General features: G+C 38.6%; 1 non-coding gene across 1 annotated transcript; it reads right to left on the bottom strand.

Annotated features, from left to right (window-relative positions):
* Positions 1-16,363: 16,363 nt before the first annotated feature.
* Positions 16,364-16,493, bottom strand: LOC124521473 (U6atac minor spliceosomal RNA). Its single transcript, XR_006964553.1, has one exon. It is a non-coding gene; the product is annotated as a U6atac minor spliceosomal RNA (small nuclear RNA).
* Between the last annotated feature and the right edge of the window lie 10,040 nt (positions 16,494-26,533).

Genomic DNA, 26,533 nt, shown 5'->3' on the forward strand with positions numbered 1-26,533 from the left:
TTCTGGTGATGTTCTCTGGTCATTTCTAATCTTTGTTGGTTTTGGTCTTTTTAATTTTGTTTTGTTTTTTCTCCACTCAAAGGAATCCTCCTTAAAATTTCTTGCAGACCTCATTTAGCAGTCTCAAACTCCTTTAGTTTTTGTTTGTATGGGAAACTGTTTATCTCTCCTTCTATTTGGAATGCCAGCATTGCTGGATAAAGAATTGTTGGCTACATATTTTTTCTAATTCAGCCTGCTGAATATACCATGCCATTCCTTTCTAGCCTATCAAATTTCTGTGGACAAGTCGGCTATGAACCTGATCTGTCTTCTTTTTAGGCAAGGACTTTATCTCCTTTGCTGCTTTTATAATTCTTTCCTTGTCTGTGTATTTTGTGGATTTGACTGGGATATGCCTTGGTGATGGTTGTTTTTTGTTGAATGTAATGGGAGTTCTCTGTGCTTCTGGGATTTTGATGTCTGTGTCCTTTCCCAGATTGGGAAAGTTTTCAGCTACAGTTTGCTCATATGAACCTCTGCCCCTTTTTCTCTCTTCTTCTTCTGGGACTCCTATGATTCAAATGTTAATCCTTTTTTAAAAAGTATTTTTTAAGTTTATTTATTTGCTTTGAGAGAGAGATTCAGAGTGCACAAGTGGGGGAGGGGCAGAAAGAATACAAAAATCCCAAGCAGACTCCACACTGTCAATGCAGAAGCTCGATGCGGGGCTTGAACCCATGAACCGTGAGATCATGACCTGAGCTGAAATTAGGAGTCATCCGCTTAACAGACTGAGCCCAATATTAGTCCTTTTTAATAGAGTTCTTTAAGTCTTGTATTGTGATCTTTTGCCTTTGTTTCCCTCTTTTTTTCTGCTTCATTACTATCTAACTGCTTCACTACTCTGCTTCCTCCATCCTTGCTGTCACAGCATCCTTTGAGATTGCATCTTGTTTAAAGCATTTTTAATTTTGGCCTGACTAGATTTTAGTTCTTTTATCTCCACAGAAAGGAATTCTCAGGTGTCTTCTATGCTTTTTCAACCCTAGCTTGTATTCTTATAATCTTGGTTTTAATTCTAGATCAGACATCTTATATCTGTGTTGATAAATCCCTGGCTGTAATTTCCTCCTGTGTTTTTGGGGTGAATTGATCCATTTTGTCATTTTTGGAGGAAGAAAAATATTAATACAATAAAAAATTATAATTAAAAAACTAAAAACAGAACAAACCAAATAAAGGAAGCTAGATGTTTTTGTCTGTTTGTTGAGAGAAGCTTGATAGAATAGAGAAAAAAGAGGGGAAAAAAAAGTTTAAAAAAATTTAAATAATAGAATAAAATAAATATAAAATAGAATTAAAAAAATAAAAAACAAAAAATAATGTGCTCTTTTTGTATCCAAGAAAGAGAAAGAAAAGAAAGAAAAAAGAAAACAACTTCAGCAAAAGCAGAAGCAAAGAAAACAAACAAATAAATGAACCAGCAACCAGAATGAAACTTGAATGAAGTTACATCCTGTTTCCCTTAGAACTGAAACTTTGCAGTGCACTATAGTCTGTAGACTATTAAGCAGGTGGAAGGGATTTGTGCTGTTCTTCTGGGAGATGTGCCTGGAGGGTGCAGTTGGGCAGGACTTGGTGTAATGCCGCTGTTCTCCACTTGGTAGCGCTGCTTAACTTATTGGGGTCGATCCATATGGTGCACGCATGTGTGCACATGGGCTAGAAGTGGAAATGGCTTCACCCAGCTCCCTAGTCTCTGCCTCAGGAGTGATACATCCTTACCAACCCATGATCAAGCAGCCTTCTTTTGTCTCAGGCCCCTGTCAGCTCCCTACCTCCAACTTGTCTGTGTCTAAGCTGTCCACCTGCCAGGTGGCACCTCCCTTCAGAGTTTTATCTCAGCTGGGGTTGTGTTTCAAACCCCACACTTCAGAGACCCCCATGGCTCAGACTCCCACCAATTCTCTGGTGGAGGGTCTGGCTGAGCAACAGCCAGTTCAGGTTTTGCTGCCCTTGGCATCTTTGTTCCAGTATCAGTAAATGTGGCTATTCTGTCTCTACTGGGACCTGTGCCTGCAGGGAGGCTTATGATCTCTACCAAATACTCTCCAAGCAGGGGAACCACTTCTCCCAGCATGGCACATTGACCCCTTGGACCCTGCTGTCTGCTCCTGGGATTTGACCTGCTTCCTCACCAGAGCACCGCCAGTCACTGAGCTCCAAAACTTCAGACTCTGTGCTTCACTGTTTATAGAATGCTGGTGGTATTGAAACCCTCTCCTTTCCCCCTATCATTGTTCTTGGAGAACAGATTTCTGGTTCAGTCCCTTGCAAGTGTTTTCACTCTTTTTATCTCCAGCTACTTTCAGGGGAGTGCTTTTCTTGCAGGATCCCAATGTGCCACACTCTCCCCCTTTCTCCTCTCCTCCTTTCTCCGTGAGAATCACTTCCTCCCCTCTGCAGTTCCACGGCTTTTCTTTCCCCCAGTTCACCTCTCTGCACCACATACTTGCCAAGTTCTCCAGCTCCAATTACGTAGATCGTTGCATTAATCCTCGAGTCAATTTTCTGGGTGTTCAAAATGGTTTGGTGCTGATCTAGCTGTGTTTCAGAGATGCGACAAGCTCAGGGTCCCCATAATACTCTGCCGTCTTAACTCCTCTCTCTTCTCCCTTTCTGACAACCACCAGTCTTTTCTCTGAGTTGAATGTTTTTTTGTTTGTAGATACCACATATAAGTGAACCCATAAGAATTTGTCTCTGTCTGACTTATTTCATTTAGCATAATGCCCTGAAGTTCATTCATGTTTTCACATAAGGCAAGATTTTATTCTTTTCTATGGCTGAGTAATATCCATTACACACACCCCACATTTTATTTGTCCATTCATCTGTCAGGGGATACAGTCTTTGCCCCCATATCATGGCTATTATATAAATGCTGCAATGAACATGAGAGTGTGTGTATCTTTTCGTTAGTCTATTTTTTTTTTTTTAGTAAATACCCACAGTTGGAGTGGCTGGACCATATTGTAGTTCAATTTGTAATTTTTTCAGAAATTTCTAAATGTCTTTCATAGTGGCTACACCAATTTACATTTCTGCCAACAGCACAAAATATTCTCTTTACTCAACATCCTTGCCTATCCTTGTTATCTCTTGTTTATTTGTTTTTAGTAATATCCTTACAGGCGTGAGATGATAGCTCATCATGGTTTGGGTTTGCATTTCCCTGATGGTTAGTGATGTTGAGCATCTTTTTATGTGTTTGTTGGCCATCTGTATATCTTTAGGAAATATCTATTTAGGTCCTCTGCACATTTTCTTTTTTTTTATTTTTTTTTTTTTAATTTTTTTTTTCAACGTTTATTTATTTTTAAGACAGAGAGAGACAGAGCATGAACGGGGGAGGGGCAGAGAGAGAGGGAGACACAGAATCGGAAACAGGCTCCAGGCTCGGAGCCATCAGCCCAGAGCCCGACGCGGGGCTCGAACTCACGGACCGCGAGATCGTGACCTGGCTGAAGTCGGACGCCTAGCCGACTGCGCCACCCAGGCGCCCCAACCTCTGCACATTTTCTTAATCATATTGTTTGCTTTTTTTCCCTATTGAATTGTATAACTTCTTTATCTTAAATACTAACCCCTTATGAGATATGACTTGCAAATATTTTGCTCATTCTGTAGAGTGCTTTTATGCTTTGTTGATGGTTTCCTGTGCAGAAGGTTTTTAGTTTGCTATAGTCCTTGTTTGTTTTTGCTTTTGTTGCCTTGCTTTTGGTGTCAACTCCAAAAAAATCATTGCTAAGAATGATATCAAGGAGCTCCCCCTGCCATGTTTTGTTCTAGGAGTTTTATAGTTGGAAGTCTTGCATTCAAGCTATTAATCCATTTTTACTTTTTTGTGTATAAAGCACTATAGTGGTCCAGTTTCATTCTTTTGCATGTGGCTGTCAAGTTTTTCCAGAACCATTTATTGAAGAGATTGTTTTCCCATTTATATTTTTGGCTCTGTTTTATAAGCTAAACGACTGCACATGTGTGAGTTTATTTCTGGGATCTTAATTCTGTTTCATTGATCTTTGTGTCTCTTCTTTTGCCAGCACCATACTGTTTTGATTACCATGGCTTTATAATAGTGTTTGAAATCAGGGCATGTAATTCCCCCAGCTTTGTTCTTTCTCAAGGTTGTTTTCACTGTTTGGGGTTGTTTGTGATTTCATACAAATTTTAGGATTTTTTTGCTACTTTGTAAAAATTGCCTTTAGAATTTTGATAGCGGGGGGGGCAACCTGGGTTGCTCAGTCAGTTGAGTGTCTGACTTCAGCTCAGGTCATGAACTTGTGGTTCATGGGTGTGAGCCCCACGTCAGGTTCTGTGCTGACAGTTGGGAGCCTGGACCCCGCTTCCGATTCTGTGTCTCCTTCTCTCTCTAACCCTCCCCCACTTGTTCTCTGTCTCTTTCTCTCTTAAAAATAAATAAAGATTAAAAAAATTAAATAGGATTTTGATAGGAATTATATAGGCATATGTCTGTTGATTGTTAATTCTTCTAATTCATGATTAAGAATTCGTTACATTTATTTATGTCTTTAATTTCTTTCATTAATATTTTATAGTTATATCATTGTATAGTGCATGATTAATATTGCATAGTTATCAAGGTACAGGTCTTTTGCTTCCTTGATTAAATTTATTAGTAGATAATTGATTCTTCTTTATGCACTTAGAAATAGGTTTTCTTAGTTTCTTTCTGATAGTTTGTTATTAGTGCATATAAATACACAGGATTTTTATTTATTGATCAGTATCCTGCAACTGTCCTGAGTTTTATTCATTCGAACAGTTATTTGGTGGAGTGCTTAGGGTTTGCTATATATATCATCTGAAAATGGTGACAGTTTGCTTCCATTCTAATTTCAATGTGTTTAATTTATTATTATTTTGACTAATTCCTCTGGTTATGACTTCTAGTACTGTGATGAATAAAAATAGCAAGAGGTGGGCATCCTTGTCTTATAACTGATTTTGGAGGAAAGCTTTCAGCTTTTCACCATGCAGTGTAATGTTAGCTAAGTGCTTGTCATAGGTGACCTTTCTGTCATGTTGAGTTATGTCTCCTCGATACCTACTCTGTTGAGAGCTTTATTGTGAATGGGTGTTGAATTGTTAAAATTCTCTTTCTGCAGATATTGAGATGATAATATGATATTTTACTGAAGTATATTTGAGATGTGATAGATTAATTTCAGGTGTACCACACAGTGATTTGACATTTATATACCTTATGAAATGAACACAATATGTCTGGTTACCATCTGTCTACCATACATAGCTATTAGAATCCTATTGACTATATTGTCTATGCTGTACTTACATCTCTGTGGCTTATTTTAAAACTAAAAGTTTGTACCTCTTAATCCCCTTGAAATATTTTGACCAAGCTCCTGCCCCCATCCCTTTGGCAACCACAAGTTTTTTTTTCTCTGTACTTATGAGTCCTTTTCTGCTTTTGTTTTATTCATTTGTTTTGTTTTTTAGATTCCACATATAAGTGAAATCACAAGGTATTTGACTTATTTCCCTTACATAATATATTCTAGGTCCATCCACGTTGCTGCAAATAACAAGATTACATTCTTTTTATGGCTGAGTAAAATTATTTAAAAAAAATTTTTTTTTAATGTTTATTTTTTAGAGAGAGAGAGAGAAAGAGCATGAGTGGGGGAGGAGCAGAGAGAGAGGGAGACACATAATCAGAAGCAGGCTCCAGGCTCTGAGCTGTCAGCACAGAGCCCTGTGCAGGGCTGGAACTCGCAAGCTGTGAAATCATGACCTGAGCCGAAGCCGGACGCTAAACCGACTGAGCCACCCAGGTGCCCCATGGCTGAGTAAAATTCTATTGTATGTATATGCCACATCTTTATACATTCATCTATCGATGGATACTTAGGTTGCTTTCATATTTTGGTTATTGTAAAATATGAGCAATGAACATAGGGGCATATGTATCTCTTATAATTCGTGTTTTTCATTTTCTTCAAATATGTATCTGGAAGTAGAATTTCTGGGTGGGGTGGTATTTCTATTTTTAATTTTTTGAGGAACAGTGATACTGTTTTCCATACTGTATGTCTGCACCAATTTACAATCCCATCAACAGTGCATGATGTTTTTCTTTTCTCCACATCCTGGCCAACATTTGTTAATTCTTATCACTTTGATACTAGTCATTGTGAAAGTGTGAGGTGACACCTTATTGTGGTTTTGATGTGCATTTCCTTGGTGATGAGTGATGTTGGGCATCTTTTCACATGCCTCTTTGCCCTCTGTGTGTCATCTTTAGAGAAATGTCTATTCAAGATTTCTGTCCAGGGGCGCCTGGGTGGCTCAGTCGGTTGAGCATCCAACTTCGGCTCAGGTTATGATCTCACACTCTGTGAGTTCGAGCCCCGCATCAGGCTCTGTGCTGATGGCTCAGAGCCTGGAGCCTGCTTCCGATTCTGTGTCTCCCTCTCTCTCTGCCCCTTCCCTGCTCATGCTCTGTCTCTCTCTCTCTCAAAAATAAATAAAAACATTAAGAAAAAAAATTTTAAAAAAGATTTCTGTCCATTTTTTAAATTGGATTGCTAGCTCTTTTAGTGTTGACTTGTAGGAGTCCTTTGTGTTGTTTTCATATTAATCTCTTACTGGATATATCATTTGCAAATACATTCTTTTATTCAGTACTTTGCCTTTTCATTCGGTTAATGGTTTCCTCTCTGCAAAACCTTTTCCTTCTTTTGTAGTACAAATCACTTATTTTTGTCTTTGTTGTCTTTGCCTCAGGAGACATCCAAAAAATTGCTAAGACAGAAGTCCATGATTTTACTGCCTGTGTTTTCTTTGGGGAGTTCTATGGACTCAGGTCTTATGTTTAGGTGTTCAACCCATTATGATTTCATTTTTGTGTGTGGTATAAGAAAGCGGTCCAGCTTCATTCTTTCACATGTAGCTGTCCAGGCGTCCCTGTACCATTTATTGAGGAGTCTGTCTTTTCCCATTATATATTATTACCTTCTTCATTGTAGATTGGCTGTACAAGTGTGAGTTACTTCCTGACTGTCAATTCTGTTCCATTAATTGATGTTCCTGTTTTTGTGCCAATGTATCTGTTTTGATCACTATAGCTTGGTAGTATAGTTTGAAATCTGGACCATGATGCCTCCAGCTTTGTTATTCTTAAGATTGCTTTGGCTATATTCAGGGTCTTTTGTAGGTCCACACAAATTTTTAAATTGTTAGTTCCACTTTTGAAAAAAATGCTATTGGTATTTTATAGAGATTGCATAATCTGTAGATTGCTTTGAGTAACATGGACTTTTTAACAACATTAATTCTTGCGATCAATAAACATGACACATTTTCCATTTATTTGTATTATCTTTACTTCATCCATGTGTTGTAATTTTTGGTATACAGGTCTTTAACCTCCCTGGTGAAATTTATTTCTAGGTATTTTATTCTTTTTAATGTAGTTGTAAATGGGATTGTTTATTTAATTTCTCTTTTTGATAGTTTATTATTAGTGTACAGAAACACAACAGGTTTTTGTATATTAATTTCGAATCCTGAAAATTTACTTATTTATTTTGAGAGGTTTTTTTTTTTGTGTGTGGAATCTTTAGGATTTTTTATGTATAGTTTCATGTCATCTGCAAACAGTGACAAATTGACTTCTTCCTCACCAGTTTGGATGCATTTATGTATTATTCCGGTCTGATTGCTGCTGGTAAGACTTCTAGTACTACACTGAATAAAAGTGGCAAGAGTGGGCATTCTTGTTTTGTACCAGATATTAGAGGAAAAGCGTTCAACTCTTCATTATGAAAGTATTATATTAGCGGTGGGTTTGTTACATATTGCCTTATTATGTTGAAGTATGTTCCCTCTATATACAATTTGTTGAGAGTTTTATCATGTATGGATGCTGAATTTTGTCAAATGATTTTTCTGCATCTATTGAAATAATCATAGGATTTTATCCTTCATTTTGTTAACCCAGTGTATGATGTTGATTTGTGGATATTGAACCATGTTTGTTTCCCTGGACTAAATATCACATGTTTGTGGTGTGTGATCTTTTTAATGTATTGTTGAATTCAGTTTGCTAATATTTTGTAAGAATTTTTGCATCAGTGTTCATCATGAATATTGGGCTGTAACTTTTTTGTGGTTTATTTATTTGTAATTTTTTTAAATATTTATTTATTTATTTAAAAAATTTTTTTTAACGCTTATTTATTTTTGAGACAGAGAGAGACAGAGCATGAACGGGAGAGGGTCAGAGAGAGGGAGACACAGAATCTGAAACAGGCTCCAGGCTCTGAGCTGTCAGCACAGAGCCCGACGCGGGGCTCGAACTCACGGACCACGAGATCATGACCTGAGCTGAAGTCGGCCGCCTAACCGACTGAGCCACCCAGGTGCCCCCTTTTTTTTTTTTAATTTTTTTTAACGTATGTTTATTTATTTTTGAGACAGAGACAGAGCATGAACGGGGGAGGGGCAGAGAGAGAGAGAGGGAGACACAGAATCTGAAGCAGGCTCCAGGCCCTGAGCTGTCAGCACAGAGCCTGACGTGGGGCTCAAACTCAGGAACTGCGAGATCATGACCTGAGCTGAAGTCAGACGCTCAACCGACTGAGCCACCCAGGCACCCCTTTTGTAGTTTTTTTTTTTTAATGTTTATTTTTTGAGAGAGAGAGAGACAGACAGACAGGGTATGAGTGGGGGAGGAGAAGAGAGAGGAGACCCAGAATCCCAAGTAGGCTCCAGGCTCTGAGCTGTTAGCACAGAGCCCAATGCAAGGCTTGAACCCATGAGCCATGTGATCATGACCTGAGCCGAAGTCCGCCGCTTAACTGAGGCACCCAGGCACCCCTTTTTGTAGTTTTTATGGCTGGTTTTGTTATCAGAATAATGCTGGCCTTACAGAAATTGGAAAGTGTTCTTTTTCAAACTTTTATGTAATAATTTGAGAATAGGTATTAACTCATCTTAAAATGTTTAGTATAATTTATCTATTAAGATGACTGGTCCTAGACTTTGGTTTGTTGGGAGCTTTTTGATTCCTGATTCAACTTTATTATAAGTAATCAGTCTGTTTAGATTTTTATCCCCCCAATTCAATCTTGGAAGATTATATGTTTGTAGAAATGTATCCAATTATTTTTTTCTGGAATGATTTATTATTTAATCATTTGTTGTAGTTTCTTACAATCCTTTGTATTTTCTTGGTGTTGGTTGTAACTTCTTTCTGATTCAGATTTTTTTTAAAAAATGAGTCGAGGTGAAGTTTTATCAGTTTTGTTTATCTTTCAAAGAACTAGCTTAGTTTCTGTAATCTTTTATGTTGTCTTTTTATACACTGTTACTTATTCCCACTCTGGTCTTTATTATTTCTTTCCTTCTACTAACTTTGGGCTTTGTCGGGTTTTTCTAGTTCCTTTAGTATAAGGTTAGATTGTTGGAGATTTTTTTTTTTTTTTGTTCTTCTTACGTAGGGCTGTATTGCTTATATAATTCATTCTTATAACTGCTTTACTGTGTTCCATAGATTTTATTTTTATTTTTTAACGTTTAATTTTTGAGACAGAGAGAGACAGAGCATGAACGGGGGAGGGGTAGAGAGAGAGGGAGACACAGAATCAGAAGCAGGCCATCAGCCCAGAGCCCCTCGAGGGGCTCGAACTCACGGACCGAGAGATCGTGACCTGAGCTGAAGTCGGACGCTTAACTGACTGAGCCACCCAGGTGCCCCTGTGTTCCATAGATTTTAGAATAATGTTTCCGTTTTATTTGTCTGAAGGTATTTTTCGATTTTTCTTTGATTTTTTTTAATTGACATAATGGTTGTTTAGTAGCATGCTGTTAAGTAGTCTGTTAATATTTTTCCAGTTTCTTCCCCCAGTAAGTAATTTCTAGTTTCATACTATTGTGGTCAGAAAAGACGGTTGGTATCATTTCAGTTTCTTGAATTTACTGAGACCTGTTTGGTGGCCTAATATGTGGTCTATCCTGGAGAACGTTCTATATATACTTGAAATGTATATATGTTCTGCATTGTTTGGATGGAATGTTCTGTTATCTGTTAACTCCATCTGGTCTAATGTGTTGTGTAAGGCCAATGCTTTCTTACTGATTTTTTTGGTGGATCAACTATCCATTGAAGTAAGTGGAATGTTTAAGTTCCCTACTATTTTGAAATTACTGTGAATTTCTTTGTTAATATTTGCTTTACATATTTAGGTGTTTCTATGTTGGGCATATAGATATTTAATTGATATATATTGTGGAATTGATCCCTTTATTATGTAATGCTTTTTTTTTGGTCTCTTGCTATAGTCTGTTTTAAAGTCTTTTCCCCACCTGATGTAAGTGTTGCTGCCCCAGCTTTTAAACATTTCATTTGCATGGACTCTTGTCCTATTTTTCACTTCAAAGCTACATGTGTTTTTAGCTCTTATGTGAGTTTCTTGTAGATGGCATATAAATGGGACTTATTTTTTTTACTCATTCAGTGATCTTCTATCTTTCTTTTGATTGGAGCATTTAGATGATTTACCTTTAAAGTAATTATTTATTTGTAGTTCTTCTCTGTTCTTTTTTTGTCTTGCTCTCTCATTTTGTGATTTGAGAAATCTAGTGTTAGTATTCCTTTTTCTTTATTTCTGAATATCTATTACAAGCTTTTGGTTTATAGTTAACATGAGGGTTATATATAACACCCTGTGTATATAGCAGTCTATTTTAAGCTGAAAAGTGCTTAATGTCAAACACATTCTAAAAGAACTGTCTTTAACTTCCCATATATTTTGTGATTTGTTATCTATTTTACATAGCAACAAAAGATATTTTTTCTTTTATAATTTGCTTCTACTTAGGGCGTTTCTAGTACAGAAGACTCTTGAGTATTTCTTGTAAGATCACTTTAATGATGATAAACTCGTTTAACTTTTGTTTGCTTGAAAAATCTTTCTCTTTCCTTCACTTCTCAATGACAACCTTGCCAAGTAGAGTATTCTTGGTTCTAGGCATTTTCTCTTCAGCTCTTTGAATATATTTTGCCACTCCCTTCTGGCGTGAAGTCTTATGGGTGTTACCTTGTATGTACCTAATTGTTTTTCTTCTGCTGCTTTTAAAATTCTCTAATTTTTGAAATATTAGTTACTATATGTCTTAGTGTGGACTTCTTTGTGTTTATTTTGTTTGGGGATCTCTCACCTTTCTGGAGCTGGATGTCTGTGTCCTTCCCCAAGTTAGCAAAGTTTTCAGAAATTATCTCCTTAACTTTTTCTCCCTTGTCCTTCTGAGATTCCTATAATGTAAGTATTAGTATGCTTGATATTACCCCAGGGGGTCCTTAAATTGTTACCATTTAATTTTTTTTTTTTCTTTTTGCTGTTCCGCTTGGATGTGTCTACTACCATGTCTTTGAGATTGCTGATTGGCTTTTCTTAGCCTCAGAAATCTGTTGATTTCTTCTAGTGTGTTTTTCAGTTATTCTTCAGCACCGAAACATATATAGTTATATATTATCTCTTTGTTGAAGTTCTTACCGTGTTGATCCATTCTTTCGGTTCAGTGAGCATCTTTGTGACTGTTACCTTGAACTCTTTATCAGGTCCATTGTTTATCTCCATTTCATTTAGTTCTTTATCTGAGGTTTTGTCTTATTCTTTCCTTTGGAATATATTTCTTCGTCTCCTCATTTGGTTTATCTGTATTGTTTTCTATGTATTATTTAGATCAGCTGTATTACCATTCTTGAAAGAGTGGTCTTATGTTAAATGCATCCTGTGGCTCTCAGCAGCACATTCCTCCCTGGTTACCAGAACCGAGCCCTCCGCCAGTGTCCCCTGCAGGCAGCCTTCTCTTGTGGCTGCAGTGTGACAGCTCCAGCAAGATGGTGGGTGGAGCTGGCCCCTGGATTGGCTGGCTGAGAGGACCGGCAACATCTGCTGGGGGTGCCCTGGTGGGCAGGGCTGGCCCCAGGTTTGGCTGGCTGTTAGGCCCAGTTATGAATATTGCAGGTGTGCTGGTAGGTGAGGTTTGCCCTGCCTAATGCAGGGGCCCCTTTTAAGCGACCCAGTTTACAGCTGAGACTGCCTACTGGATGTGGCAGAACAGTAGCCACTCTGTGGGGTGCTGGTCCCATCTGAGTCCATGCATCAGGTTTGGCAGAGAGGTTCCACAGGAGGGGAAAAGGGACAACAGTGCTGGCTGAGGGCACCATCATGTTTGGTGGGTTGGGAGCTGCTTTGGGAGAGCTCCAGAGTGGGCAGATGGGGAGGAGTGTGTCTGCAGGGGAAGATAGTGGAAGGGTAGGGGTTGCTAGCAACGTATATGAAGGTGTCAGAACTGACACTCACCAGCATCAGTCCTGCTAGGCAGAAGGAGGTCAAGAAAAATGGCACCTGCCTGCACGTTGATCCCTGGATAAAGTTCCTACAGAATTCTGTTCCTCCAGCATACAACCTAAAATTAGTCGGTAATCTTCACGTAATGTCCCAGGTGCTTTTCAGACTGCTGCCTCTGTGCTAAGTCTGGGAGCAAGTGAGTTCATGCACTTGCACTTTAACAGCAGAGCCTCCGCTTTCTAGAGCCCTCTGGCTCTCCTGGTGGTGATTCTGGTTGGTTTTTGAAGATCCTTGAGGTGAGTACAACTGATTTTTAAAGCCAGATTTTATGGGAGTTGATCTTACCAGTGGTACCTATGGTAGGGGGGGTATTGTCTGGGGTGGGGCTTGAAGCCTTTGCTCCTGAGGAAGGACCTCCAAGTCTGTAATCCTTCTCTTTGTGGGTCACCATGCCAGGGATGTGGGTCACCATGCCAGGGATGTGGGTCCTGAACTGAATGTGTTTCTGCCTCATCTCCCCATCTTGATGTGCCTTTTTCCTTATATCTTTAGCTGTGGAACAGCTGTTATGCTAGTTGTTAGGTCTTCTCAGACCTTGGTATGTCCATGGGAAGGGGTGAGCACAGGATCTTGGCGTGTATGCCATGTTGAGTGAGAGCCTCTAATGATATAGTTTTTATTCTTCATTTTATTTTGTGGTATCACATGGATGGATCTGCAGATATTGAACCTTCTTGTGTTCTGGAATAAATCTCATTTGACCATCATTTAGGTCTTTTAATGTGTTGTTGAATTTGTTTTGTTAATATTCCATGGGCGATTTTTCAACCTATATTCATCATGGATATCGCCTGTCATGTTTTCTTTATTTTTTGATCGTGTCCTCTGGTTTTGCTATCGGGGTAACACAGGCCTTACAAAACAGTTTGGAAAAATCCCTTTTTCTTTAACTTTTAAAAAGTATTTGAGAAAGATTGGTATTTCTTCTTTAAAAGTTGCATTGGGGTGCTTGGGTGGCTCAATTGGTTAAGTGTCTGACTTCGGATCAGGTCATGATCTCACAGATTGTGAGTTTGTGTCCTGTGTCGGGCTCTGTGCTGACAGCTCGGAGCCTGGAGCCTGCTTCAGATTCTGGGTCTCCCTCTCTCTCTGCCCCTCCCCTGCTCGTGCTCTGTCTCTCTCTCCTTGGAAAATAAACATTAAAAAAAAATACTTTTTTAAGTTGCGTAAAATTCACCAGTAAAACTGTGTGATCCTTAAGTTTTTTGTTGTTGTTGTTGGAAGGGTTTTCATTACTGATTGAATCTCTTCATTAGTAGTTGGTCTGTTCAGATTTTATATTTCTTCCTGATTCAGTCTAGGTAGATTTTATATTTTTAGGAATTTACCCATTTCTTCTAGATTGTCAAATGCGTTGGTTTATAATAGTTCATATTAGTCCTTTTTGATCCTTCGTATTTCTGTGGTATCAGTTGTAACGTCTCTTTTTTCATGTCTGAATTTGAGTTCTCCCTTTTTTTCCTGGAGAATCTAGTTAGAGGTTTGTCAAATTTTGTTTATTTTTTCAAAGAATCAGCTCTTAGTTTATTGATTTTTTTCCCCCATGTCTTTTTAATCTCTATTTATTTCTACTCTAGTAGTTTTTCCTTCTTTCTACTATTTTATTTTTCTAGTTCCTTGAGTTGTAAGATTAGGTTGTTAATTGAGATACTTCTTATTTCCTGATGTAGGCCTTTCTTGCTATGAACTTTCCTCTTAGAACTGCTTTTGTTATATCCTATAGGTTTTGGTATAATTTGTTCCCACTTTTATTTGTTCAAGCTGTGTTTTCATTTCTATTTTGTTTCTTCATTGACCCATTTGTTCACAGTATATTGTATAATCTCCACATGTTAGTGAACTTTCTAGTTTTCTTATTGACATCAATTTCTAGTTTCATAATGCTGTGGTGAGAAAAGGTCCTGGTTATGATTTCAGTCTTCTTAAATTTACTAAGACTTGCTTTGTGGCCTGACATGGAAGTATCCTGAAGAATGTTCCATGTGCCCTTAAGTGAATGTTTATGTTGTTGCTTTTGGACAGAATGTTCTCTATATATCTAAGAAGTCTGTTCTAATGTGTTAAGGCCAGTGTATCCTTATTTATTTTCTGTCTTTATGATCTATCCATTGATGTATATCGGATATACACGTTCTTGACTATTGTTATGCAGCATTCTGTTTCTCCCTTTACATTTTTTTAAATGTTTGTTTATTTTTGAGAGAGAGAGTGAGAGAGAGAGAGCTCGAGCAGGGGAGGGGCAGAAAGAGGAGACACGGAATCCGAAGCAGGCTCCAGGCTCTGAGCTGTCAGCACAGAGCCTGACGTGGGGCTGGAACCCATGGACTGTGAGATCATGACCTGAGTTGAAGTTGGATGCTAAACCAACTGAGCCACCCAGACACCCCTCTCTGTCTCTCCCTTTTAAATTTAATATTTCCTTTACATATTTAGGTGCTACCGTGTTGGTTGCATAAATATTTACAAATTTTATATGTACATGTTGGATTGACCCATTCATCATTGTATAATGACCTTCTTTGTCTGCTATTGCAGTCTTTGATTTAAAGTCCATTTTGTTTGGGGGCACCTGGGTGGCTCAGTCGGTTAACCATCTGACTTCAGCTTGGGTCATGATCTCACGAGCCCCGCGTTGGGCTCTGTGCTGACAGCTTGGAGCCTGGAGCCTGCTTCAGATTCTGTGCCTCCTTCTCTCTCTCCACCCCTCCCCCACTCACAGTCTGTCTGTCTCTCTCAAAAATAAATAAACATTAAAAAAATTAAAAAAAATAAATAAAAAATAAAGTCCATTTTGTCTGATATAAGTGTAGCTACCCCAACTTTCTTTTCATTTCCATTTCCATGAAATATCATTTTCCATCCCTTTGATTTGTGTGTGTGCTTAAAGCTGAAATATGTCTTCGAAGGTAGCATATACTTAGGTTTTTTTTTAAACCATTTAAGCACAGTGTCTTATGAATGGAAAATATACTCCATTTACAATTTGAATTACTTATTACAATTTGAATTATTTCCTGACTGTTTTGTAATTCTTCTCTATTTCTTATTGTCTTATTCCCTTAATTTGTGGTTTGCTGACTTTCTCCAGCAGTATGAATACACACTTTAATCTTTTCTTTACTATAAGCTTGTTATGTGCTTACCAGGAGACTTACATATAACAACTTAGGTTTGTAACAGTCATTTTGATAACAACTTAAGTTTAAATGTATTCTAAAGTTCTATATTTATACTCCCTTCACCATAGTTGGTTTTTGATGTCACATTTTCTATCTTTTTATATTGTACATCTATTGTTTTTACTTTTTAAAAAAATTTTTTTTAATGTTATTTTTGGAAGAGAGGGAGACAGAGTGCAAGTGGGGGAGGGGCAGAGAGAGAGGGAGAGACAGAATCAGAAGCAGGCTCCAGGCTCTGAGCTGTCAGCACAGAGCCCGATGTGGGGCTTGAACTCATGAACCATGAGATCATGACCTGAGCCGAAGTCGGACGTCCAACTGACTGAGCCACCCAGGCACCCCTTACTTCCTTTTTTAAAGTTTTTATTTAAATTTCAGTTGCCATACAGTGTAATATTAGTTTCAGGTGTATAGTATAGTGATTCAGCCCTTCCATACCTCACTCGGTGTTCATCACAAGTGTGCTCCTTAATCCCCATCACCTATTTTCCCCATCCCCCCCCACCTCCCCTTTGGTAACCATCAGTTTGTTCCCTATTGTTAAGAGTCTGTTTCTTGGTTTTCTTCTCTCCCTCTTTTTCCCTTTGCTCATTTGTTTCTCAAATTCCCCATATGAGTTAAATCATACGGTATTTGTCTTTCTCTGGCTGACTTACTTCACTTAGCACAATGCTCCCTAGCTCCATCCATGTTGTTGCAAATGGCAAGATTTCATTCTTTTTTATGGCTGAGTACTATTCCATTATATGTGTAGATGCCACAAAGTAGGTGGTAATGCCTTAACTACATGTATGCGTGTTGTCAGGCCCAGGGGCCTCTTCCATCCTTGTCAAGGGCAGTGCTAACCTTCTCTCTTTTCATACAGTGTGTGTGTGTCTGTGTGTGTGTGTGTGTGTGTGTGTGTACACCACCTTTTCTTTATCCATTTATCAGTCCGTGGACATTTGGACTATTTCCATACTTTGGCTATTGTTGATAATGCTGCTATAAACATTGAGGTACATGTATCCCCTTGAATTCGTATTTTTGTATTCTTTGGGTAAATACCTTGTAGTGCAATTGTTGGTCATAAGGTAGTTCCATTTTTAACTTTTTGAGGAACCTCCACACTGTTTTCCACAGTATCTGCTGCAGTTTTCATTCCCACCAGCAGTGTAAGAGGGTTCCCCTTTCTCCACATCTTTGCCAGCACCTGTTGTTTTTTTCTGGTTGATTTTAGCCACTCTGACAGGTGTGAGGTGATGACTCTTTGTGGTTTTGATTTGTATTTCTTTGATTAAGAGTGCTATTGAGCATCTTTTCATGTATCTATTGGCCATCTCTTTGTCTTCTTTGGAGACATTTCTATTCACATCTGCTGCCCTTTTTTAAATTGGATTGTTCACTTTTGCGTGTTGAGTTTTATAAATGGTCTCTATATTTATAAATGTTCTATATATTTTAAAGCGATACTAACCCTTTATCAGATATGTTATTTGCAAATATCTTCTTCCATTCTGTAGGTTATCTTTTAGTTTTGTGGATGGTTTCTTTTGCTGTACAGATGCTTTTCATTTTGATATAGTCCCAAGAGTGTTTTGTTTTGTTTCCCTTGCCTTAGGAGATATATCTAGAATGAACTCGATATGGCCAATGTCAAAGACACTACCGCCTGTGTTCTCCTCTAGGATTTTTATGGTTTCAGGGCTCACATTCAGGTCTTTTATCCATGTTGAATTTATTTTTGTTTATCACATAAGAAAGTGGTCCAGTTTCATTCTTTTGCATGTAGCTGGCCAGTTTTCCCAACACCATTAAAGAGATTCTTTTTCCCACTGGCTATTCATTCTTACTTTGTTGGAGATTAGTTGACTGTACAGTTTTGGGTTCATTTCTGGATTTTCTGTTTTGCTCTATTGATCTATGTGTCTATTTGTGTGCCAATACCACAATGTTTTGATCACTACGACTTTGTAATTTAAGTCCAGAATTGTGATGCCTTCAGCTTTGCTTTTCTTTAAGATTGATTTGGCTATCCAGGGTCTTTTGTGGTTCCATACAAACTTTAGGATTCTTTGCCTATAAAACAATTCTATAAAAATTGTTGTTGGTGTTTTGATAGGGATTGCATTAAATTTGTAGATTATTTTGCACAGTGTAAGTATTTTAACAATATTCTTGCAATCCATGGTCATGGAATATCTTTCCATTTCTTTGTGTCATCTTCAGTTTCTGTCATCAGGGTTTCATAGTTTTCAGAGTACAGATCTTTCACCTCTTTGGTTAGGTTTGTTCCAAGGTATCTTACTGTTTTTGGTGCAGTTGTAAACGGGATTGATTCCTGTTTCTCTTTCTGCTGCTCCATTATTGGTGTATAGAAATACAACAGATTTTTGTACATTGATTTTGTATCCTACAACTTGACTGAACTTGTTTATCAGTCCTGCAGTTTTTTGGTGGAGTCTTTTTCAGTTTTACATAAAGAGTATCATCTCATCTGCAAATAGTCAAAGTTTGACTTCCTCCTTGCCAATCTGGATGCCTTTTATTTCTTTTTGTTGTCTGATATGCAAAACTATGTCAACAAATTGTACAACTTTGAAGAAATGGATAAATTCTTAGAAACACATAAACGACCAAAACTCAAACAGGAAGAAATAGAAAACTTGAGCAGAGGGGCGCCTGGGTGGCGCAGTCGGTTAAGCGTCCGACTTCGGCCAGGTCACGATCTCGCGGTCCGTGAGTTCGAGCCCCGCGTCAGGCTCTGGGCTGATGGCTCAGAGCCTGGAGCCTGTTTCCGATTCTGCGTCTCCCTCTCTCTCTGCCCCTCCCCCGTTCATGCTCTGTCTCTCTCTGTCCCAAAAATAAATAAACGTTAAAAAAAAAAATTAAAAAAAAACTTGAGCAGACTGATAACCAGCAAAGACATTGAATCAGTTCTCAAAAAACCCCCGACAAACAAAAGTCCAAGACCAGATGGCTTCACAGGTGAATTCTACCAGACGTTTAAAGAAGAGTTAATACATACTCTTCTCAAACTAGTCCATAAAATAGAAATGAAGGAAAACTTCCAAATTCATTCTATGAGGCCAGCATTTCCTGATACCAAAGCCAAATAAAAACGTCACTAAAAAAAAAGAACTATGGGTCAATATCCCCGATGAACAGGATGCAAAAATTCTCAATAAATACTAGCAAACCAAATCCAACAATACGTTTAAAAAAATCATTTGCCACAATCAAGTGGGGGTTTTACTCCTGGGTTGCGAGGCTTTTTCAGTATTTGGAAATCAATCAATGTGCTACACCACATTAGTAAAAGAAAGGTTAGGGACCATAAGATTATTTCAATGGATGCAGAAAAAGCAATTAACAAAGTACAACTCCATTTATGATAAAAAACCTCAATAAGGTAGTTTTAGAGGGAGCCCACCTAACATAATTAAAGACCATATATGAAAAACCCGCAGCTAATATTCTCAATGGGGAAAAACTGAGAGCTTTTCCTCTATAGTCAGGAACAAGACACAGCAATCCACTCTTATCACTGTTATTTAACATAGTACAGGCAACAGGTTTTAAAATATGACAATATATACAGTTCTTTGGACTACAACTGAAAAAACCTTCTGGCCTAGAAGACAGATGATTTAGACGTATCCACTGGTAAATGTTGCAAAAGTTGGGGCTCTGGTCGAGTGTATAAGCTTCCTTCAGGGAGATAGCAGAAAAATGCGGTGAGGTAGAGAGAGGGCACAAAGATGATATCCCCTCTCTCTCCCCCCAGAGACATGGTAGAGACATGGTATCCCCATAGCTTATGCCCGCTGATAAGAACTGTAGACTCTAGATATACGGCAAACCTGAAGTTTGCCCCTTTAGCTGAAGTTCCAGGATAAGCAAAGAGGTCTCCTTCACAAAAAGTCTGGACGGGGGTCGGGGGGTGTTCTAGCCACTCTCTGTGCGGTACTCTCTGGGGGTGAGACATCCAAGAACTGTCTCTTCGTTTGCTACAGTCACCAGGGACCCAGGAATACCAGCTACCCTGGCTCCAGACCCAGGCAGTCAAAGAGCATCCCCTGGGTCGCAGATGCACCAGCGGGGCACCAGGCATGAAAACTAGGGGAACAGACATGTAGAAGAGTTCTCCTTGAATTGATACTGGTGTGGCCTAGAGTGAGAAAATAATGCCCACCTTCTGAGTTCTCTGGAAAGGTTTACGGTGAGAACTAAATGGGAGTTTAATTAGCAACCTGCCCCTTGTCTTCTGTTTGATAAGCTGATAGTCCTCTTTTGGAGGAAGATTGAGTTCCTGGTTATTTTTGTTTTTTGTTTTTTAAGTTGTTTTTTTTTTTTTTTTTTTTTTTTTTTTTTGCCTCTTGACACACTCTTGAGTGCGGTTGATATTTAATGCTTTTTTCTGTATTGGTTCTGGTCCTATGGGACCTGTGAGCATAATGCCACCAGAGCCCGGTGATTTGCAGCAGTTGCGAAAGTTAGGATATCAGCTCCTTTCTGGGAGATATTTTCAAGTTGGAGGGAGGCAGAGAGAGGTCACAAAGAGAGTGTTGTCTACCAGCCTCCGTTTCTTGAGAGCGACTCTGTGGGCCCTGAGACGTGTTCCAGACTGGAAGCCTACCCTTTAGGCCAAATCTCCCGGACAAGCAACTCTTTCTAAGAAAGACGGGGCTGTGTTTCCATCTGTCATCTCTGTAGGGTCCTTGGTGTGAACTGCCAAGAACTGTCTCTGATTATTAGAGTTCCACGTGTCTCGGGAGCACAACCCCCCCTTGGGCTCCAGAGCCGGGTAATCCGTGAGTGTCTCCTGGGTGGCAGCTGACATAATAATGGCAACAGAAGTAGAAGATGTCACCTGGTAAAATCACGCCTGCCAGCATTAGCAAGACAGAGGGAGAGGGTAAATATGGTGCCCTTCAGTGGGGAAGCAGAAATGGTCCCTGCCAGGGAAAAACAAACAAAGGGGTGCCCATGGCTGTAGCAAGGGAGAGAGCAAAAATAGTGCCGGCCAACACCTTCATCTCTGGAGAGTGTCCTAACAGGCCCCGATCCTCTGACTGATGCTTTAGGTTTAGCAAAATAATTTCTTCCACATGTTTTCTGAGGGCTTTTCCAATGTCTTCTTTTGTGCTGAGGCCAGGAAAGGAGTGAGTCTGAGAACAAGCCCCTGAAAAGCAGTTTCTTAATTTGTTAGAGCCCTTTGAGTTTTGTGGATGGAAGTCCCATTGGTTTTCCAAGGCCGATGTGATAGGGACTCTGCTGTCAGGGGCAAGGCTTATAAGCTGAGATATCTGATGTACGGTACAACATTTGTCTCCTTAGGGAGAAGCTCTGGGTTTGTGAGTTCCCTCCCGGTCATGGATCACAATACCAGAGTGGGGTTTACGGTGGGGTTTAAAGTCTCGGCCTCCTCTACCGCCATGATGTGGACCTTTTGGTGATTGCCAGTGTGAAGGAGCTGCTCAGCTAGTTTTCAAGTGTTTTTCGGGTGAAATTGTTCCCTATGTAGCTGTAGATTTGATGTGCTCATGGGAGAAGGAGTTTCAGGATATTCTTACGTCATCAGCATGTTGGACTGCCTCCAAGATGGACTTTTTTGTAAATTTTCTTTGAAGAAAGACTCTTTAAAAATAAATGCTTTCATTTTGGTATAACTTTAGACTTTTCAAATTGTAAACATAATACAAATGACCTTTGTATACACTTGACCAAGTTTCACCTTTTATAGTCACGGTACAGTCATCAAAACTAAGAAATTAACATGAGTGCATTACCATGAACTAAAATCTAGACTTTATTTGGATTTCACCCATTTTCCCACTAATGTCCTTTTTCTGCTTCAGGATCGGATCCAGAGTACCACATTACATTTTGCCTGCCGTATTTGGGTTTTGTCATTAAACGATTTTTTCCATTTCTTCTCTCCTCTTAGCTTTTAGTTATATGGTCTAATTATCTCTGAATGTTCAGCTTTGAACAAAGAAACTTCTCATGCTTTCCGGAATAAGCCGGTTCTTTATACTTGGTTAACATACTAAACTGAGTCACTTTCTGTGATTGTTACCTAAAATCTGTTAGAAGTTGGGAGGTACCTATTAACAATGACAACTTTTGTTTTAGGATAATGGATCTGTAGCTCTTTATTAATTTTGAGAGAAAGCAAGAGCGTGAGTTGGGAAGGGATAGAGAGGGAAAGAGAGAATCCCAAGTTGGGGAGGGACAGAGAAAGAGGGAGAGACAGAATCTTAAGCAGGCTCCTCACTGTCAGTGCGGAGCCGAATGCGGGGCTCGATCTCATGAGATCATGACTTGAACCAAAATCAAGAGTCAGACTCTTAACCAACTGAGCCACCCAGGTGCCCCAGATCTCTGGCTCTTTCGATTGGTGGTTAGGTTACAGGGCCAGTTATCTGTCTGGAACCTCCTAGTGTGTGATGAAATCTGTGTCATCCGCATAGGTGAGAAAATGCATCCTCTATTTTTTATGGTAGAAGGAAAAATGCCCCACTTTAGACAAGTTGCCGTAAGAGGAGCCAAGAAGGACTGTCAGAATGTTGAGCTAGCCTGTTATCTTAAAGATGAGGAAATTGGGCCCCACAAATCCTGAGTCTGCCCAGGTGATACAGCTAGGAGATGGTAATGCTGGCATCGAGCTACACAATCTGTTGTCCAGTCTGCTGTCACTGTCCCTTCCACAGTTTTTTTTTAAAGTTTATTTATTTCTTTATTTTGAGAGAGAGCATGTGAGCAAGCATGCACAAGTGGGGTGAGGGGCAAAGAGAGAGGGAGACAGAGAATCCCAAGTAGGCTCCTCACCATCCACACAGAGCCCAATGTGGGGCTCGAACTCACGAACCATGAGATCGTGACCTGAGCTGAAATCAAGAGTCCGACGCATAATCAACTGAGTCACCCAGGAGCCCCTGTTACTTCCACTCTTAAACTCCATCTACATTGGCCTTATGTGTTTATATGTGTGATAAATCAGTAATATTTTACATGCTGATTTAAATTTGGCTTCATATGCTTCTGTTCATCTTGACGGATGAAACAGACGTTAAAGCGAGCATTCTGATTTCTTTCTCTGCCTCTTAACTTCAATTTTACAATAGCACACCCAGTAGGACAAAAATCACATTTAAAGACTTGATTACAAGCTATTAATTTGCAAACAAAAAGTATAGGCTTTAAGATTTTTTCAGTAGGTCAGCTAGGTCACTAGACTGCGGGAAGTTTTTTTTCCCAGCTTTCTTTAGGCGTAACAGGTAATCTTTCACAGTTGATTACTGCGGTCACCAGTGTCACATTTTCCTCTTCGCCTCGCCCACTCAGGACCTATTGTCCTTGATGTCTACAGCCCAGTGACACTCAAATTTGCCAGAATTGGAGGCAGTATTGTTACATTCAGTGTTTGAGGACTTTCATTCTTGAAAACAAATGCTAAAAATAGTTTTCAAAGTCTTTCCTTTTAAGTCACTTTAAAAGTTCTGAAATAAGACTGTTCATATTAAACCATACCATTCTCTAATCTGTACTCCAGTACTTTTTGTCATTTAAACACATTGTTCTTTTTCCGTCAAATGATAGGCATTTTGGAAGTGTTCGTTTCTTTCCTGTAATGAAGACACTGTCATTGGAGACCGATCATTTGGATGGGCTGTGGCTCTTTGTGACAGAACATCAATCACTCTTCTGTTCTAGAGAGTCACCATTATAATTCCCCTTGTTATCTGCCAAGAGATGTCAACAGCCATTCTATATAATGCCATTCCTTCTGTCCTGATGACCCTAGATAAGTGTCACTTGCTTTGACCTGTGACCATTTTATTATCTGGCTTCTGAGTGTCTGATGGCTTCATTTGGCCAAATACTGATCCCTTCTGGAACAGTTAGAAAGGATAGTTCCCATTGTCTCTGGCTTTCAAGCCTTTCATTGTGTATTGTCCAGAGAGAACAATAAGCTTCCTCTCTTCCGTCATGTTCTATACCACAGAGCATTACTATTTTTCTTATCAAAACACAAAGCCTAGATTGTTAAATGATTGTTTTTTTCTATTTTTGAAATCCATGCCAATTTCTATTGTTTTCTGAATAGTATATTACTTTCTGGCTTGTTCTCTCTGCCAAGAGCTTTATTGCTTTATTTATTATTTGATGTTACAACTGCAAAGTCCTTCCCCTCACATCTTCCAAAATCTGGTGTTTCTACAGAGTTTTGCCCTTAATCTCATCTTTGAGGCAGAAGACACATCGTTCTCAGAACATCTCACATTTAAATTTCCTATAAATATTTTAGGTTAAATTCTCTTTCTTCTTAATATTTCGATATTCTGTTGTTCATTCTTTGCCCACTATCATTGCATTCAGTAATTATTTTGACCTTCTCATGTACCACACCGGACCAGATACCAGTAACATCACATGGGAGAAGACAGACCCAACCCATGTTGTCATGGGGCTAACAGCCCAGTGAGAGGGACAGACCAGATTTAATTTTTCATTCAGTAAAATTTCATTTGTTAGTACTAACTCTCTCATTGATAACAGTTAACATCTCTGAATCGAAAACAAATAGCAACTAACTGATGACTGAAAAGTAAACAACAGTGGGCACGTGGGGAGAGAAACAAAAACTTCAGACACGACCAGGACAAGTGACCAACATCCTGGAATTTTTTTAAATCTCCTGATTTTCACCCGAGGGTACCCTGGAAACCTGTGTTGCAGAACCACGTAGTGGATGCAAAAAAGCAAACCCTCCCTGAGAGACGCTTCTTTTCTGGCCAGAGAACCAAGAACAGATGCCACTGTGAGCAAAAGAGTTCAGGGGAGTGCCTGTCGGTTATCTTCTTAGATTTTTTTTCTCTCCTGGCCCACGCGTGTAGGAAAGTCACCTTGCAGATCTACTGTCCTTTGGTGGTGACATACACTCCTGAAATCCAAGAGGAATCCTCTTTGTTGTCTGCAGAAGTGGGGGAGAAAAACCCCTGGGGAGTCCAAAAACCTCCGAAAAATCCAAGAGACAAGAGACTGGAAAGAGGCTTCTCTTAAATCTGTGTACGAATCTGCACAAGTACCAAGTTCATCCAGATCCGTGAATGCACAAAACAGGCCCTAAGAAGAACAGAAAAGGCTTGGAAAACTGAACTCTGTGGTGGTTAGGAAACGGCCCCTACAGAAGGCAAAAAGCAACTTGAAGTCTCATCCGAATCAGTATGATTGCCTGCTGAAACCCACAACAAGAATTCAGCATCCTAAAAGACCTAACCAGTACTCAGAGCTTCACAACACAATTCTTAATATGTCCAGAGTATAATAAAGAATTACTTGATACTAAAAGAACCGGGAAAATATGACCATTTCTCAAGGGAAGGTCAATCAACAAAAGGCAACAATGAGATGACTCATATATTGGCATTAGGAGGCAAGATCTTTAAGGAGCTTTTAGAACTATGCTTGAGATACACAAAAGGAAATAAGTCTCCACAGAGAAATTGTTTCTGTTTTAAAACTGAACAAAATACTTTAGGACTGAAAAATACAATGTAATACAAAAAAAAAATTTTTTTTTTAAGAATGAATTGGATGGGCTCAATACCAGAATGGAGAGAGCAAGAAAAGACTACAGAAAATGATCCATGTAAGTTATCCGATCTGAATTTGAAAAAGAATAAAGATTTCAAACAAAAGTAACAGAGCCTCAGGGACCTATGGGATGATGTCAAATGTTCTAACCGTTATGTCATTTGAGTTCCAGAAGAAGAGAACGATTAGTGCAGAAAAACTATTTGAAAAGAAAAGAAAACAAAAGAAAAAAAGCATGCTTAAAACTTGCCAACTGGGGGAAAACATAAACCTCAGCAAAATTGAATCAGGATCAATTCAAAGAAAACCATGCCAAGGTGCAAAATCAAACTGCAAAGGGAAGAAGGGTTTGGGGAGAGGCAAAGTGGGGAGAGGAAAAAGGAAAAGAGAAAGATAAAAAACAGACTGAGGAAGAAAACAAAAACCATGAAAGAAGTAAATAAAAGTAACACATTATACAAGAAGAAAAATTTGAATTTGTGAGGATTTCCCAGCTGAAACCATAATTGGCCAGAAGACAGTGGAACATCTTTAAAGTATTGAAAGAAAAACATATCAACACAGAATTATATATGCATCAAAAATGTCCTTCGGAAATAAAGACAAAATATATTTTAAAATGAAAGAAACAAAATTGGACACCAACATGCGTTCTCTCGAAGATATGCTAAGAGAGCTTGTCCAGGCCAAGAGAAACTTGGAAATTTAGAAATGAAGAGCAGGAGAAATTATAAATATCTACTTTTATAGTAGATATATATTATAATAGATAGATTATAAATATATATTTATAAATATAAATATATAAATAAATATTTATATATATAAAATATAAATATAAATATATAAATATAAATATATATAAATATAAATATATTTATAAATATATTTATATATAAATATATATAATATAGTAGATATATATTATAATAGATTATAAATATCTACTATTTATTTTATTATAAATAAACTACTTTTCTCCTTTTAGCTGCTGAAAATCCATATGGTTGAAAGCAAACAATTTATATTGTATAGTGAGGTTATCAATATGTATGTGGTTGTAATAGATAGGATAATATAACAATAAACAGGGAGGGTAAAGAAACGGAATGGTTGTAAGGCTTTCACGTTTTGCTTAAAAGGAGAAATTAACTGTGACTAGACTATAAAGGAATACATATTGTAATACTTAGAGCTACCAGTAAAAAAAAAAAAATGCAATGAAAGATAGTTAAAAAACATAAAAAAGAATTTAAATAGAATAGTAATGGGGGCACCTGGGTGGCTCAGTCCTTGTAGCATCCCATTTCAGTTCCGGTCATAATC

The sequence above is a fragment of the Lynx rufus genome, unplaced genomic scaffold, assembly GCF_022079265.1.
Source record: "Lynx rufus isolate CCGP_SWC_20201006 ecotype Redwood Valley unplaced genomic scaffold, mLynRuf1.p SCAF_3, whole genome shotgun sequence".
Lineage (NCBI taxonomy): Eukaryota > Metazoa > Chordata > Mammalia > Carnivora > Felidae > Lynx > Lynx rufus.